The sequence below is a fragment of the Oreochromis aureus genome, linkage group 19 (genome assembly GCF_013358895.1).
Source record: "Oreochromis aureus strain Israel breed Guangdong linkage group 19, ZZ_aureus, whole genome shotgun sequence".
NCBI lineage: Eukaryota > Metazoa > Chordata > Actinopteri > Cichliformes > Cichlidae > Oreochromis > Oreochromis aureus.
In genome coordinates this window covers 21017136-21036084 of record NC_052960.1, presented here as the reverse complement: position 1 = coordinate 21036084, position 18949 = coordinate 21017136, and the positions used below count along the sequence as shown (strand labels likewise).

Below are 18949 nucleotides of genomic sequence, written 5' to 3'. Positions count from 1 at the left end.
AAAGAAATAACACCCACCTCTCCCAGGAGAATTGTAGAAAAGGGGAGAGGCCAAAGGGGTACACTGTATTTATTGGGTTGCACCAAAGAAGAAGAAGAAAAGAATGAGGAGGGGCTCTAACTGATAATGAACATAACTACAGGCTTGGAGGTCCTAAAAGTCAGGTATAAAAGGAACGGTTTGGAGGTTTAGCACACATTTTGTGTAATTATAACAAGATGTGATTTATGACCCATCTACACGATGCCCATTTCTATGCTGGTTCCGAACTAATAACCACTCTTACGTCATCAGCGTAGACGCCTTGGAGTCAGAATAACGCTTCAGAATCTGAAACTGCACACGCACGACTGAATGTGCGCAGCTTCACCTTCCTGGGAAGGAAACCCTTAGCTGTATATGCCTGTCACTACCCGATCGGGTAGCGACACGGTGCACGCTTCGTGGTCCCATATATCCCACAATCCATAGCGCGGCGGTGGGTGTGGATAATGCAGCCGCAAAATACGGCAGAAGGGAGCGGCCGAAGAGTGAACTGTCAAAAGTAAGTACTGAATATGATGTCAGTACTTATGTGCGAAATATATGTAATGTCTATCACTTGTTGGAAGCATGCCATTGCTTACTTATACATTGATGATGATGAATAAAAAGGCACAAAAGCAGCAGCAGTTCATAATCTTTGCTATTGACTTTATCTTGTAGTCGTACCAGCAGGAGCTGTTTCCGCTGGACCACAGCTGTGCTGTTTGTGGAAAAATCAAGTGCAAAAGGCACAGGTGAGTGACGTGGTTATGCTGTTGTGCAATGGTCGTAGACTGGACAGAAGCTGACTTGTGTTTCATTGAAACCTTATATCTATTTCAGCAGCAGTTATATATTTAGCATAGTAAATACTTAATGCCTGACGTTGTTTACAGGTTATCTGTGACCAAGTCCATATCACTGTGTTACTACGTATGCTATATATATATATATACATATATATACATATATGTATATATATGTATATATATATAACCTAATTACTGGGTTGACAACAATAAGTTACCTACTTATTAGGTCATGGGAGATTTAGCAGTGCCATCTAGTGGTCAGACTGAATTCTTCTGTCTTCCTCTGCTGATGATACTGAATTTTTTCTATTTCATTCCTTTCTTTTTTTTTCCAATTTTGATCATATTTATAGACCGACTCTGTTACTGGAAAACTATCAGCCATGGCTTGACCTGAAAATTCCTTCTAAAGTGGATACCTCACTCTCAGAGGTAATAGACATATTCGTTAAACACGTTATTATTTTTAAACAAACATTAAACAAACATTTTTATTTTAGATTCTAGAGCTTGTTCTGGAAAATTTTGTATATCCTTGGTATAGGTAAGAGTTTCTTGTATCCTTCCTCCGAGGTTCAAACTGTGTTGTGTCCTGTGAAGTGAGGGGACAGATTTCTTTTTCCTTTCAGAGACATCACAGACCACGAGGCGTTTGTCGACGAGCTGAGAGTGACCTTGCGTTTCTTTGCAGCTGTGCTGGTTCGTCGGACCCAGAAGGTGAAACTTAGACTCTATAAAGATAAAAACTTTGAATGTTTTAAACTCATCTTCATCATTTTTAAATAAACTTGTCTCTCTCTCTTAGGTGGATGTGGCATCTCTCATCACATAAAAGCTCCTTAAAGTCTCCATGAAGCACATTGAAATTATTAGCAAAGCAAGGCAGAAGGGTATGGCAGATATAATCACACAGAGCAGTTTGTTTTTTATTTCTTTTATCATAAAAAATGTTTTTTGGTTTCTTTTCGGTAAAAAACATAGAGTATCTTCAACAAGCTGCCCTGGAGGAATATGGTCCTGATCTCCACGTGGCTCTTCGCAGTCGCAGAGATGAGCTTCTCTACCTCAGGAAGCTGACTGAGATACTGTTCCCTTACATCCTGCCACCCAAGGCCACAGACTGCAGGTAACTGACTGCTCTGGAAGTAAAGCCCATGCACTGCAACCATATATTTACCCAATTAAGTCACAACATGAATGCACAGCATGATTCTACCATGAGAATAGTGTCATTTGTGACACTATGCAGCACTACGTCTTTATTGCTTCGTTCTGTTATTTCCTGCTTCTGTATCTCGTCATTCTCTCAGATCTCTTACACTCCTGATAAGAGAAGTTTTGGCTGGTTCTGTCTTCCTTCCTTCAATGGACTACTTGGCTGATCCTGTGAGTGTAGAATAGAAATCCAAAGCTGTTTTTTCCCTTAAACGTGTCTTTGGATGCTTTTGCCAGTCTAACGGGATATTTCTTTTATAGTCCTTTAACCAGCGCTAATGTGCAGTATTATGAGAATGCAAATAAAAGACAGATCAAAACATTACTTACAGCGCTACACTTGAGTTTGAAACTTACTGACTGCTTTTTTGTGTGTGTGTGTTTTTTTTTATTTCAGGACACAGCAAATCATTTAATTTTGATATTCATTGACAACTCACCTGTAAGTATATACTGGACTGTAACTGGCTGTCATTTACACTCACCAGTCACTCTGTTTGGTTCACCTTTCTAGTAACAAGTCAGGTCGATCTTTTGCTTTCTGAACTCAAATTTTTGTGGCATAAAGCAGATTTGTTGGCTGGGTTATTAAAGATGTACATGGTCAGCAGCAGTACTCAGTGTGTGTCAAGAAAATATCCCCACACCATTACACCAGCACCACCTGTCTGAGTTATTGGTATAAGGCAGGATGCATCCGTGCTTTCATGCTCTTTAACTTAAATTCTGACCCTTCCCTTTAAGTGTCACAGCAGAAATTCAGACTCATCAGACCAGATAATGTCTGTCATATCTTCTGTTGTCCAATTTTGGTGAATCTTTGTGTGGTCTTCTGTTGCTGTAGCCCATCTGCTTCTGTGTTCAACATGTTGTGCATTCAGAGATGCTGTTTTGGATACCCTGGTTTTAATGAGTGGTTATTTGAGTTACTGTTGCCCTCCTATCCTGTCTGCTCAAAGCAGCCAGAAGTCTGGCCACTCTCCTCTGACCTGTGACGTCCACAAGGCATTTTCACTTAGAGAACTGCTGCTCATGGGATATTTTCTCTTTTTCAGACCATTTTCTTGAAACCCTAAAGATGGATGTGTGAATGAGAATGAGGGGTGAGTGTATCTTCTGTGAATTTGAAATGTGTATTTAATTTTTCCCAACTTGTTCACTCCAGCCTGAAGAAGCCACAGAGCCCACTTCAACACTGGTTCCTTTCCTGCAAAAGTACTCTGATACTCGCAGCAAAAAGCCCTCAGTAAGTGTTTGCTTTCATCTAGGAGAGTGAAGTAATTCATTAAAAACCTAAAAAAATTCAACTGCAAGCCACCTTTGAAACAAAAGCCATCTGGCATTAAGCAAAAACCTAGTGACAATATGTAGCTGGTATATGGGACAGTGTAAGCCTAATAGAAGCAGGAGGGATATAGCAGGCAATGCTTTATAGAGTATATTAATCCATTTTTTCCTGCCTTTGTATCAGGTGCTAAAGCTGGAGTTGAAGGAAATTCGAGAACAGCAAGACCTTCTCTTTCGCTTTATGAACTTCCTAAAGCAAGAAGGCGCTGTCCATGTCCTCCAATTCTGCCTCGCAGTTGGCAAGTATTCAATTTTTTTCTCTAAATTGTTAGTAGTTGTTAATAGTTGTTGTTACCTTAATTACTCAGTTCTGTCAGTCAACAGCTTTTCATCACCCCATCTGAAATTATCAGGAAAAATTACCACTCATGGGTGGCAGAGTTAACCTATCACTGTGACGTATTGATGTCTGACTCTCTGAACTTCTCAGAGGAGTTCAACGACAGGATTCTGTGCCCTGAGCTGTTGGATTCAGAGAAGATGATGCTCCATAAGGAATGTGCTGCCTTTCTTTTTTTAACAGAATCACTGTGCCCTGCCTGGGGCCGAGCCGTCAAGGAGGGCTTCAGTTTCATAAGCACTAGCTGATACTACGATAATGATATATAATCTTTTAGCACTCATCTCATTTCACCCCTAAATACATGTTTTATTTGGTGAGTGTGCTGTAGCTGCAAAAAGAGAGAACACTGAGTAAACTGACCTTTATGAGCTAATCATAGCATGTGTCACCAGTAAGCCTGTAAGCAGGTAAAGCTAATAAAAGCTTTATATCCAAAATGAGAGAATTAAAATGAAGGAAAACTCATTTTCTGTTTCACCTGAAAGCAAACTTGTTATAAAGGCAGTTTCCAAAGCAGCATAAATTACGCTACTCAAAATGATAGATGGGATAGCATATAATTGCTTTCGCAGCCCACAATCACATGTGACCAGTTTCGAGGCTAACCTCCCTCCATACCTGCGATTAAGAAACCTTCTCCACCTCTGCCCGTTTGTCTGCCCATTACGCCCATCTGTGTATTTCCTTTTTTCGTTTTTTTGCCTGTCCCGTTTGGCTCTTTTGCCATCAGAATTATTGTCTAAAGGTGAAGAAAGATGCCCAATGGATTTACTTTACCAAATGGACCATCCCAGCCTTGCCGTAATGGTCTATTTGATTCACCTTTTATTGTTTATTTTATTTTCACTTGCTGAATACGGGACAGACTTGACTGGGGGAAAGAAAAACAGTTGAGAAGAGGGACGGAGAAAAATGGCAAAAAACAAAAACCAACAGAATAAGCAGACAAAAAATACATATATCGATCACCTGGATCACCTGTTGAGAAAGAAAAAAGAAAACAAGCAGAAGAAAACGAGAGTAATAGAATAAACAACATCACGATGATATATGGGAATATGACAGTAAATACTAAATATTAAACATTATTGTGCAGCACGTAAGATCGACAGCGCACAGTGTGCTTTGAGGTAGGAGCCAAAAAGGGTGTAGTTTGTGTGTGTGATCACCCGTGTGTACACCTGTGAGCATGAATGCGCTTCTTTTTAAAAGGTTCCTTCATGTAATGATCTGCTAGAGGGTGTGGGGAGCCACTGCCCCGTCCTCCAGGGCATGAAGCAGGTATGGAGGAGATCAAAACTCCAGACATCCAGAGGCCCTCAGAACACAAGAGACCAAGGAAGACCAACAGAGGGGCAGCCGTGCCACTATCCCCGAAAGAGCTGAGGAGAGTCCCAGATGAGGGGTCACTCAGCAGCCGCGGAGCAGAAGCATCTGTGTATTTCCACCATCGTGCCTGCGTCTGTGACCGTATGTCCACTCTGATTCTGTGACCACCATACTGCCTGCCCTGGTATGATCCACAATCCGCTCCCTCCTCTTGGCCGTGGGGATGTGACCCTGTTCTGCTTTTAGCTCCTGGGACTGGAGCCCCGAGTCCCCGTCCTCACTGTTCACCGCCTCTGGCAGCTCTTCACCTGCATCTTGTAACTCCCTCCATGCCCAGTCCACGTTCACAAACTTCCCGTATGGCTCGCTATCCCACCGCCACTCATCACCCAAGTAAGTCAGGGTCCATCTGTCTGTCACAGGTCGCTCAGTGTGATGTCATGCTAGCCAGTTTCACACCCATGTGACCCCAGTCCCAGCCGGACGCCTGCATGGTGCGGTCTATGTACGGGATCCTGTTTTAATTTGTCGTTTTGTTTCCTCCAGTCTCGTTTTCGACACCGCAGCCACTTTTTCTGTGCTCGGCTTCTTGTGTAGTAGGCGTATCTCTGTGCGTCATGTGGTGATTTTTATTTTACGTGAGCAAACCGGCACTCACACAGAGCACCTGTGATGATGTGTGCTTTTTATCGGTTGTCGGGTAACTGATCATCATCAGCGTTTTTTACACCCTGAAAATATCCCCTCCAAGCTACACATCTGTCCATCACTGCTCAGCGCTTTGTTGTGTGTGTGTGTTTTTTTGTGGCTCTGCAGCGCTTTACCAGCAACCCAAGCATTTTATTGTAAGATGACTGTGAAGTTAAATGTTGTCATTGGTTTGGCTAGATTAGCTTTCACCTCCCATGATACAATAAGCTGCTTCTTCTTCCCTATAGTCCCTGCTCTGTCACCTCTCTGAAGCTGCATGTGCTTTGCTGAAGCCAAGCGCATCTCCTCCTTTGCTCCGTGTTTAATAGCTTCCTTGTTTGAACTGCAGGAGTATGTTTAAGAGGGGCGAGTCCTTTGGGATTAGCCGCATCGGCAGTAAGATCAAAGGAGTGTTCAAGAGCACAACGATGGAAGGAGCCATGCTGCCATCCTATGGGCTGGTAGAGGGGGAGGATGATATGGTAAGGCACATCTAAAAATGGCCTAAACATTCATTATAAGATGATGATAGTGTATAAAATAATGCTCACGTGGTGATAGTTGCTTTTTAGGGTTAAACTGCATGTCAAATTTAAAGCAGCGTGTCAAATTTATTAGAAGTAACTGCAAACAGAGTCTTCAAGTCATATTGAGGGTCTCCTGAAGTAATTCCCACATGGTGGCGTTGGTGAGTAAAGAAAACAAAGCCACATAGTCTATTAATTCTACCTTATGGGCAAATCTTCAAGGTTTTCAGTGCAATTTGCCGACTCTGCCGAGTTTGACAAAGCTTGTTTTTGCCGATTTCTTCAGGCATAATAAAATATCTGTCTAGTTTTCCAATATTTAAATCCAACGTTTGGGTTCTGGCGTTTTCTGAGGTGGAGTCCATGAATTTGCCTGTTTTACAGTAGATAGTGTTGATTTTAAAGAGCAAGAGTTTCCCTGTGAAACCACAAAGACGACCTGCGAAAATGACTAAATATCCACCTTAAATGAAAGAAATTTAGAAAAAAAAAGTGTCAGATGAATGAAAATCCCCTAGTTTAAGAGCTTTTGTAAATTTATATTGCTGTGACTTCAAACACAGTCTGTTACAGCACTTTACTGTCTTTACTCTGTTAATTCCTTGTTCGGCATTTATTGTAAAGGGATATCCTGTGTATACGTTGCACTTCCCTTACTTGTGGTCAGGTCTCAGTCACCTTTTTTTTGTTTAGTTGTCCCTGATCTTCACATTTGCTGTTCAATTTAATAGTAATTTTGATAGGAGTAGATTATATGATTAAGGTAAAAAGAACCCATACACAAAGAACAAAAGAAGTCCAAGAAATTAAAGTCAGGCCTCTACCTTTGTGTGTTTTGCAGCATAAAAGTGGTCGTGTTGTTCATCTGTCGTGTACTCCGCAAAGCCTTGACCTCAACCATTCTCACTTCCTTCTATTCAAGGTGGAGGAAGCCATGATGGTGCTGGAAGATGACCCCCCTATGGAGGCGGCCTCCACCCCGAGCACCCCGCGAAACCTCTCAGCCTGGAACATCACAATCCCGTACATTGATTTCTACGATGACGACGTAAAGAGGGAGCGCATTCCAGTGTTTTGTATTGATGTAGAGCGCAATGACCGGAAGGCAGGTGAGGCTGTGCGGACCTTTTCCTTCAGTGTCACTTAGTGTCATCTGAGTGAAGTCACTCACCATTTCAGCTGGGACGTTTTTAGAGTCATCCGTGTCTTTTAATAGAATTGAACTCTGATTGAAAAAAGGATCTAAGGATAATTTTCTTATCAGAAAACCCCCATAAAAGCACACAATCTCAACCAACATATCTCATTGAAACATACTTGTTAATAATCTGTAATACTATTAGGTAACCAGTAACTAGTGTGACTAGCTGTTTTGGTTTGGGGTCATTAATTAAACCTTGTTGTTTTACTCTCTGCAGTCGGACATGAGACTGAGCACTGGTCTGTGTACAGGACATATCTGGAGTTCTATGTCCTCGAGTCAAAGCTCACCGAGTTTCATGGTAGGTTTTCTTCATAATGCTAATTTAGAGCACCTGTGCACTGCTCTGTTTTTCATTCAAGGCCATCAGGAAGGAATTTTCCCATGAAAATGACATCGTCGACTCCACAGAAAAATCCCAGATTATTACTTCCAAGTAAACTTATATTTTAGAAGCGAAGAACATTTAATGGCTCTGTTGCATTATTTGGGGACTTGGAAACTGCGCGGCTGTTATGTTCCAGTTAAAGAGAGATACATATTTTTAACACTCGTCTCTGTGAAATCTTACACCACCTGCAGGCTCATTTCCAGATTGCATAACAGTTATGAACGGATTTGCATGTCGTTGAGTGGAGAAAGTATTTGATCCCCTACAACCTAAACAGAATTTTGCCTCCCAGAGATTGGCTGCCTGCTCTTGTGGCACACAGATTAAAATCAATTGTCGAGACTTCTGATCTCAACTTATGTATATAAAGCACAAATGTCAACCAAATGGATTTCTATCATAATTGGCAAGACCAAAAAAAGGCTGTCAAAGGATGTCAAGGACAAGATTGTCAACCTGCTTAAGGCTGAAATGAGCTACAAGACCATCAGCAGGAAGCTTGGTGGGAGGAAGTGACAACTGCCGGTGCGATTGTTCAGAATAAAAATAAAAAGACCATCAATCACCCTCGGTCTGGAGCTCCATGAAAGATCTTGCCTCATGATGTGAGGATGATCATGAGAGTGGTGGTAGATCAGTCCCAACCTACATGGAGGAGCTTGTTAATGATCTGAAGGCAGTAGGGACCAGAGTCAACAAAAACAACATCGGTAACACACTACGCCGTAATGGATTGAAATCTTGTAGTTCTTGCAAGGTCCCCCTACTCAAGAAGTTACAAGCCTGTCTTAAGTTTCCAGTGAACATTAAAATGATTCAGAAGAGTATTGGGAGAAAGTGCTGTTGGAAGATGAAACCAAAATCAAGCTCTTTGGCATCAACTTAAACTGCTGTGTTTGGAGGAAGAGAAATGCTGAGTATGACCTAAAGCCTCCACCATATTCCCCACAGTCAAGCATGGAGTGTAAACATTATACTTTGGGGCTGTTTTCCTGCTAAAGGTACAGGATGTCTTCACCGCACTGAGAGTCCAATGAACGTGGCCATGCTTGGACAAGAACCTGCTTCCCGCAACCTGAACACTGAAGATGGGTCGTCGTCATCTTCTAGCAACACAGTGACCCAAGACATACCATCAAGGCAGCAAAAGAACAGCTAAAGAAGAAGCACATTAGGGTCATGGAGTGGCTTAGCTGGTCTGTAAACTTCAGTCTTATAGTGTTAAATGGGTTCAAATATTGAGGATGAGTACAAAAACAACCATGGTCCAGAAGAGTCGGTCAAACAATGATTTTAATGAATGCACACAGCGTGGGAGATGAACACTGTAAAACATTCAGTATCGATCTCAAAATGGTGGAGCATTACTCAAACTCTTATACCATCAGGGTATGTTTTCTGACGCCCCCTCTTACGTCAAACAGATACAATACAGACGTAAGTTTCAAACCACAAATGTTCTGTTGACTTTTGACACATGGGAAAAGAACATTTTCTCCGTCTGTGGGCCAGGTGCTTTCTGTTGACATCTAACTTTTCGCTTATCTCCTGAGAACATGAAAAATTGTGTCTGCCACTTAGGCAGACGCAATCCTTGCAGCTACAAGCTTGCACACTATTCTCCAAACTCTTACCCAAAACATGAACTTAACTACTGTGTGTGTGTGTGTGTGTGTGTGTGTGTGTGTGTGTGTGTGTGTGTGTGTGTGTGTGTGTGTGCATCGACCTCACTCGAACTCTGTCTTATGAGAAGAGAGGCCAATTCTCATGTGGATAATAATCTAACTGAAACTATGTATGTAAAATGTTTTAAATGTTCTAATCAAAAAGCCACTACCCAAAGCTTAATAAAAAGGATATAAATGGTTAAAAGATAATAATGAATAACGTGGTATATGTGTTTTGTAAGCGTGTAGGCAATCTTTTCAAAGCTCAAAGTCACGTCGTACACAATAAATTGTCTGGACGTAGCGCCAAACAAAGCCTACGACCCTCAATTAACTGATTGAGCTTCAACTCTTTAAATAAGAACAAAATGCAAGGTGTGTAGAAAATGATTATGACCGCACCTGTAATACAAGTTTTAACGTAATGCCAACAGCTTCAAAAAATGCTTTGATGAAATAATGATTAATGCAATAGTAATGATGATGGTTATGAATAGTAGCAGTAAAATATTTCCCTGGTCTCCACAATAGAAAATCCATAGAGGGAGCTGAAGCATTGAGTTGCCAAGCAGCAGCCAATAAAGGTGAAGGATTTAGAATTTCTGTAAAGATGAGTGGGCCAAAGTTCCTCCTGAGATGTGTGCAAACATGGTGCCAACTACAAGCAACTTCTTACCCCTGTACCTGCCAACAAGGGTTTCTCCACCAAGTACGAAGTTATTTATTGGTCTGATATTCTCTCTGTGAGCAAACTTACAAATTGAGCAGGGGATTAAATAATCCCCTAAATAAAGTTTTTAAAGCAAAGACAGTGATTTGTATCGACTATTGATGGAACTGTTTATGCTGATATTTTGTTTCCTCTAGTGTTTATTAGATTCCTGTCTTGAATTAAAAGGAAGTTTAATGGGATTAAAATCAGCCAATGGTGATTCTAGTATTACAGACACAATAGAATAAAACATCAGCACATGCGCTATTTTTGCAACAGTAATCAGATATATCAGCTAAACAATTAAAATTCCAGAAATCTGGAAGCAATCTGCAAAAACAAGCAAAAAACAAACAAACAAAACACATGGGAATTTCAGATTTCACACAGGTGGTTGGTTGTTTCACTCTGGAAATGAAATGAAGGTGAGTGTTAATAACCCTCTGGGGTCCAAACGCTGCACCTCCAAATCACATGACTGGTTTAAGCTGACATAGCAACAAGCTGCAGCCACGCTGAGTCTTTCAGCCTGTGTTGAAAGTCCAGACTTCAAAGTATACACCGGTTTTTAAATTTTAACTACAGGTCAGTAAATCCAGAGTTATGATTAAAATATATATATAAGCTATGCTTTTTTCTAAATACTGTTGTCACGCTTTTTTTTGTTGTTGTTGTTGGTTTTTAAACGTTTTCTAAGGACGGCGCGAAAACAGTAAAGAAAAAAAAGCCGCCTCTCTCCTAACAAAAAGTGAGATTTGGATGTTTAGGAAGAGGGTAAAGTTTTGGGAATGACGGTAACGGCAGCGAGAAAGAGCGAGCGAGTGAGAGTGAGTGAGTTTTTAGATGTGGGAGATTTGCGACATTTAGTGTGGAGTGTGTAGTTAGTCTGTTGTGTAGTCATTGTTTTGTGTGTCAGCGAGGGCACTAATGAATGTCACAAAAGCACATTGCAATGTAAACACTCTCAGCAAGTAGAAAACCAGCAGAGTGATACATCTGCTGTCAGGCCTGCAGGTTTATCCCTGTGGTTGTAATTTTAATGGTGGATTTGATTCACTCTTTTATCAAGGAGATGTGTGTGCCATCCTCCTTAACTCTTTTTAAAGCCATTGTTGAAAATTTATGGCAGTTACATAAGAACACAATTAAAATCAATCTAATAACATTCATATATTTGATGGTCTGAGGTGTAACCCAGAGTGGTCCTCAGCAGGAAAAGGGTGGAATGCCCACTCCTGGTCAGGAACAAGTCGAATGTCCTCGTCACCTCCAAAGCCCACCAGAGGAGCCTCTGCTTCACAACAGCAGCTGTTATTTTAAATCTTTAATATAATCATTCTGTCCTGTTTTAAATTAAACATTTTATATGGAGATATTACACTCTGACTTTTCTTCACCCTATACTTTATTCTGCTCAATAAAATGTTAATATTGTCTTAAACAGTGATGATTTTATTTTTATACTATAAAATAAAGCTATTATCTCTATATGAATACATATTAGCATCATGAAGACAGCTGTGCAGAAAATATAATGCTAGGTTGTTGTTGTCAGTGTGCCCTCACTCAATGATCTTGTTCCCTATTTAATGATGCGTTTGGCACCAAACTCAGGATGTTGATCCAACCGTCAGTAAAAGTGTTTTCACTTGCTCCCAGCAGAGGGCAGTGCTTTCCTCTGTTCCCTTGACTATGATGCTTTAATGTATTTCTACATTAATCTACAGAAACATTTATCAGTGCAAAGCTGTTTAGAAGATACTTACAATAAGCTGTCTGCTCAAAAGAGCTTGGAAAGAAAGCGCGTGGACTTTTTTCATGAAGACATTTCACCTCTCATCCGAGAAGCTTTTTCAGTTCTAAAACGAGCTGAATAAGATTAAATTTTGAGGATGAACTGTCCTCCTGAGGTCTCGACATTCTCTCTGTCTGTCAGATGACTTGTTTCTATTGACAAATCCAGCACACCTCAGAGCTTCACTAGTGCATCCAAAGACTCTTTTTTTAGATATATATATGTAGATATTTTATAGAGTCATTCAATTAGTAGTGAAGGGAAAGTCTATGCCAGTGTGCTGGAGAGGAGAGTCTATCCATTAGTCGAACCTCGGATGCAGGAGGAACAATGCAGTTTTCGTCCTGGTCGTGGAACACTGGATCAGCTCTTTAGGGTGAGAATAGTTCAGCCATTCGGGAGGGGCTCAGAGTAGAGCCACTGCTCCTCCACATCGAAAGGAGCCAGTTGAGGTGGTTCGGGCATCTGACAAGGATGCCTCCTGGGTGAGATTTTCCGGGCATGTCCCACCGGGAAGAGGCCCCGGGGCAGACCCAGGACACGCTGGAGAGATTATATCTCTCGGCTGGCCTGGGAACGCCTTTGGTGTTCCCCGGACAAGCTGGAGGAGGTGGCCGGGGAGAGGGAGGTCTGGGCTTCTCTGCATGGGCTGCTGCCCCTGTGACCCGGCCCCTGATAAGCAGAAGAAAATAGATGGATGGATGGACTTCCCCTCTTTGCTTTTACAGACAGCAGATTTCACTGGAACTGATTGTTGATGACCTCAGCAGTAGGCGTCATGATCTGTGACAGATTGTTGCTTAAATGCACTGACATATGACTGATTTAGACTGAACAGTGAGAATGGAGGAGACAAATGGTGGTTTTCAGACACTTGTCTATGAAGACGATTTGCACAAGGAAGAGTATCCTCCTTACCATCAGTCTAACAGGGTACAAGGTATAATAATTCAAATTTTTATTCATTGCACTCCCATAGTCAGGGTTCTGATTCTTTTGATTGAAGTAGGTTTTACAGAGTTAAGATATAATGACAGGACTTGATGATCTGAGACAACTACGTGTAAGGTTTACATGCTCTAACAGGATTTTTCTAATCATAAATAAAGAGTACAGAGCAGATGTTAAATAAACTACTAGTAAACAGTAATATTAAGTCCTAAAATGATCACATTTTATTCTTTTAAAGCTTCAACCAAGTTATATGTGTGTTACCTGCCTTTAAGTTGAAAATTGATCATTTTCTGCCTGTTTAGTGTCCATGTTCACTATGAGTCCTGGGAGACGCCACAGACTGGCTGCAGTGTGCCTGGCGCTTCTTGCTGCTGTTCTTCTGATACTGAGTATTGGCCTGGGGATCCACTGTAAGTCATTATGAGTTACAGGAGTGCACAGAAATGTTTTCATTATTTTTTGCAAATGGTTATGAAACTTTGCCAATAGTCCAAAAACAAAAACAAGCAAACAAACAAAAAACTCTAAACTGTAAAAAAAAAAAAAAAAAAAAAAATTCTTTAGAAAAACTGAAAAAAGTCCTGATAATTTTCTGCCAGGAACACCTTCTGTTTTTTTAAGTACACAACAAAATTGGTTTTTATTCTTTTCCTTTAATTCTCATCAATTCAAAAACTGTACTAAAATATGTCAGCATCCATCTCCTCATAAAATGACTAAACAGCAAATCGATGAACAAAATAATTTACAATCTTTATAATTTGAGCTTTTTTATTTTCCTTGAAATGAGTTTGTCCTCATGTAAAGACATGGAAGTGACTTCAAAGTGTTGTCTTTAAACAGGATACCTGGCAAACATTAACAAAATATTTAACAAGATTTAACAATATCCAGAATACATTTAAGCTAGAATCACTGCCTCGTGGTTCTTTGCATCAGCCAAATTTTAAGTTGTGGTTTAAATTCTTGTCTGTCGAATGATGTACATAGTCAGTTATGGCCAAATACCAAATGGCATTTATGTCATCAATGAAGCCGAGACTACATTTATCCTAGATTAACACTGTAGGACCTCTACCTTGCAATTTGAAGCAATAGAGATGAGGTTTTGACAGCTAAGAGGTGCTAAATGAAAATAAAATAAAAATAAAATAAATAAAACTGAACAGACTTGTCTGAACACAGGCTGCACGTGTTGGTCAGTACGCCCCAGGGTGGCTGTGGCTACAACGTAGCTTGGCATCACCAGTGTGTGAATGTGTGTGTGAATGGGTGGATGACTGGATATGTAAAGCGCTTTGGGGTCCTTAGGGACTAGTAAAGCGCTATATAAATACAGGCCATTTACTGTGATGTATGTGGCTGACGAAAACAAATTGTACAACCTAAAAATAACAGCAGTCCTGATCAAAAGTTTTAGACCATTTGAAAAATGGCAAAAAAATCATATTTTGCATGGTTGGATCTTAACAAGGTTCCAAGTAGAGCTTCAACATGCAACAAGAAGAAATAGGAGTAAGGCAAAACATTTTTTGAGCATGCAATTTATTAAAGACAACGCTTAAACTGAAACACGCTGTTTTACAGCTGATCAAAAGTTTAGGACCACACCTCCAGAAAACATGGGTAAACCCCCAAAACAGAAAGTTCCAAACTTGAACTCAATAATTAATTGGTCCGCTGTTGTTGTTGATCACTTCATGCAAGCGTTTCCATGAGGTGAGTGGGAACATTTCTCCAAGTGGCGAAGAGGGCCACACGAAGGGTGTCTACTGTCTGGAACTGTTGTCCATTCTCAGTTGGATTTAGATCAGGGAAAGACGCAGGATGGTCCAAAAGAGTGATGTTATTCTCCTGGAAGAAGTCCCTTGTCCTACGGGCATTGTGTACTGTAGCGTTGTCCTGTTGAAAAACCCAGTCGTTACCACACAGATGAGGGCCCTCAATTTGGGTTGAGGATTTTTTAGGTCTTCCACTTCACGTTTTTGTTCCATAACCCCCAGGATTATTTAGGAAATGACCGTCTTAACTGCATCCCACCTCAGCAGCGATAGCGCGCTGTGAGCGACCCTACTTATGCAGTTCAACAAGCCGACCATGTTCAAAAAGGAAATTTTTTTGCGTTTGCCATCAGAACATCCTGACAGTCTGACTACCTGACAGAAGATGACAATGAATCCACAGTTTTGCACAGATTTGGCCTTTTAAAGGCATGTGGTCCTAAACATTTGATCAGCTGTAAAACAGCCTGTCCCAGTTTAAGTTTGTGAAATGTAAGTTAAATGTTTTGTCTCACTCCCATTTCTGCTTGTTGCATGTTGTTGGAACCTTGTTAAGATCCAACCATGCAAAAGATGATTTTTTGCCATTTTTCAAGTGGTCTTAAACTTTTCATCGGGACCGTATTTAATAATCAATTACTTTCTTCTGAATGGATTAAGAATGCTTTATGTCCGCAGTGCAATTTATCACAATTGTAAATCATTACATGATTAACTGTGTCAGCTCTATTAGATGTAAGAGTGTATATTTGCTTTTGAAATGGGCAGTTTGCTTTATTGTGCTTTGTATTTGCTTTCAGACTGCAAGGAAAGAACGCTAATGTACACCGAGCATCTGAAGAACAACATGCAAGTGCTCAAACACACTGGATCCAAAACCTGTTCCAGTTCCTCAGACACCATCAGAGACTGTTTTGAAAGCCCTCTACTATCAATCTGGATAAAAAGAATCTTTGCCAACCACTGCAAGTATCAAGTGTTTTAAATTTTGTTGGTTGGTTGTATTAAGTTTGATATTAATTAGATCAGTGCCTTTTTAGTCATTAATTTGATTATTAAATATTAACTGTTTAGGGCAGCACGGTGGCACGGTGGTTAGCACTGTTGCTGCACAGCAAGAAGGTCCTGAGTTCAATTCCACCATCAGGCCAGTGTCTTTCTTTGTGGAGTTTGCATGATTAATTGATTAATCCAAATTGCATAGGTGTAAATGTGAGTGCGAATGGTTGTCTGTCCCTGTGTGTTAGCCCTGTGACAGACTGGTGACCTGTCCAGGGTGTACCCCGCCTCTCGCCCTATGAAAGCTGGGATAGGCTCCAGCGCGACCCTGAAAAAGGATAAGTGGAAGCGGATGGATGGATGGATGCTAACTGTTTAATTTAATCATTGTCTCTATTGGTTTTTATTAATGTTTCTAGCAAATTATGACAAAAAGTCAAAGAATGTAAGTTTTATGCCTATTAGCCCTATTATGTTTATTACCTCATTTGTTGGACCTTAATCTTTTTAGACAACATTCTGGCTGCAACAGCTGCCAATAATTTCATGTAAATATGAACTTTTGAATAAAAAGGCATGTCTTGTATTATACAGCTCTTCTGTGCTTTGTCAATAGGAGACGGTAAACAAGCTTATTAAAATGTATTTTAACTGGTTTACTTTATAATAGTTTTTTATTTCAATGTAATAATTGTACAAAAACCAAAGTTCACTGTGAATTTTACATTTATCAACAAGTATACCGTTATGTATTCTGCATTATCACTATATTTTCCACGGTGAAATTCTGGCAACCACAGCTGCCAGTATTTTACCGTAATATTCAACTTTTTAGGTATGATACCGTATTATTTTATACAGTTTCACTATATTTAACAAAGTAAGACTGTAATCAGGTTAACGGAATGTCTGTTGTTTTCACATGAATTTATGTTTAAATTCAGTCATTTACTGTAAAAACAAAAAATTATTATTTACTGTGAAATTTAAGGTTACTAAAATAGGATACCGTTTTGTGTTCTTCTACAATATTTTTTTACAGTGTACAATTAGAAGTGCTTGTTCTGATGCAAACTTTTCATCAGCAGCAAAGGCATAAGGATCACTTAAATGGATCACTTAAACTCCGGTTGATGGTGCACATCTTTTTCTCTGCTGTGCTAAAGATGCTCTCAGCTGTTTAACTTTAGGGATGGAGAAAAGTTTGACATATTTCACGACCATTAAATATTAGCGAGGCCTCTGAGAATGAGATCAAGCAAAAACCCCTGCTTGTGCTCATGGACCCTAAATTTCAACAAATAACACAATAATACGACAAACTGCTGAGTGACACAATTCAATTCAATTTTATTTATATAGCGCCAAATCACAACAAAAGTCGCCTCAAGGCGCTTTATATTGTACAGTAGATAGCACAATAATAAATACAGAGAAAAACCCAACAATCATATGACCCCCTATGAGCAAGCACTTTGGCGACAGTGGGAAGGAAAAACTCCCTTTTAACAGGAAGAAACCTCCGGCAGAACCAGGCTCAGGGAGGGGCGGTTGGGGTGAAAGAAGAAAAACTGGATAAAGACATGCTGTGGAAGAGAGACAGAGATTAATAACAGATATGATTCGATGCAGAGAGGTCTATTAACACATAGTGAGTGAGAAAGGTGACTGGAAGGAAAAACTCAATGCATCATGGGAATCCCCGGCAGCCTACGTCTATTGCAGCATAACTAAGGGAGGATTCAGGGTCACCTGGTCCAGCCCTAACTATATGCTTTAGCAAAAGGAAAGTTTTAAGCCTAATCTTGAAAGTAGAGATAGTGTCTGTCTCCGAATCCAAACTGGAAGCTGGTTCCACAGAAGAGGGGCCTGAAAACTGAAGGCTCTGCCTCCCATTCTACTTTTAAATACTCTAGGAACAACAAGTAGGCCTGCAGAGCGAGAGCGAAGTGCTCTAATAGGGTGATATGGTACTACAAGGTCATTAAGATAAGATGGGGCCTGATTATTTAAGACCTTGTATGTGAGGAGCAGGATTTTGAATTCAATTCTGGATTTAACAGGAAGCCAATGAAGGGACGCCAAAACAGGAGAAATATGCTCTCTTTCTAGTCCCTGTCAGTACCCTTGCTGCAGCATTTTGGATCAGCTGAAGGCTTTTCAGCGAGTTTTAGGACATCCTGATAATAATGAATTACAGTAGTCCAGCCTGGAAGTAATAAATGCATGAACTAGTTTTTCAGCATCACTCTGAGACAGGATATTTCTAATTTTAGAGATGTTGCGCAAATGGAAGAAAGCAGTCTTACATATTTGTTTAATATGTGCATTGAAGGACATGTCCTGGTCAAAAATGACTCCAAGGTTCCTCACAGTGTTACTGGAGGCCAAGGTAATGCCATCCAGAGTAAGAATCTGCTTAGATACCATATTTCTAAGATTTTCAGGGCCGAGTACACTAACCTCAGTTTTATCTGAATTAAGAAGCAGAAAGTTAGCGGCCATCCAGGTCTTTATGTCTTTAAGACATTCCTGCAGTTTAACTAATTGGTGTGTGTTACCTGGCTTCATGGATAGATAGAGCTGCGTGTCATCTGCATAGCAGTGAAAATTTATGCTATGTCTTCTAATGATGTTGCCTAAGGGAAGCATGTATAATGTAAATAGAACTGGTCCTAGCACTGAACCCTGTGGAACACCATAATTGACCTTAGTGTGTGAAGAGGACTCTCCATTTACTTGAACAAATTGGAGTCTATTAGATAGATATGATACAAACCACTGCAGTGCAGTACCTGTAACACCTACAGCATGTTCTAATCGCTCTAATAGGATATTATGGTCAACAGTATCGAACGCAGCACTGAGGTCTAGCAGGACAAGCACAGAGATGAGTCCACTGTCAGAGGATCATTTGTAACCTTCACTAAAGCTGTTTCTGTGCTGTGATGAGCTCTGAAACCTGACTGAAACTCTTCAAATAAGCCATTCCTCTGCAGATGATCTGTTAACTGTTTGACAACTACTCTTTCAAGGATTTTTGATATGAAAGGAAGGTTGGAGATTGGCCTATAATTAGCTAAGACAGCTGGGTCTAGAGATGGCTTTTTAAGTAAAGGTTTAACTACAGCCAGCTTGAAGGCCTGTGGTACATAGCCGATT

General features: G+C 40.4%; 1 pseudogene; it reads left to right on the top strand.

Moving 5' to 3' along the window:
- The first annotated feature begins 243 nt into the window (after nt 1-243).
- On the top strand, nt 244-10066 carry LOC120435001 (annotated as a pseudogene).
- Nucleotides 10067-18949: the final 8883 nt, after the last annotated feature.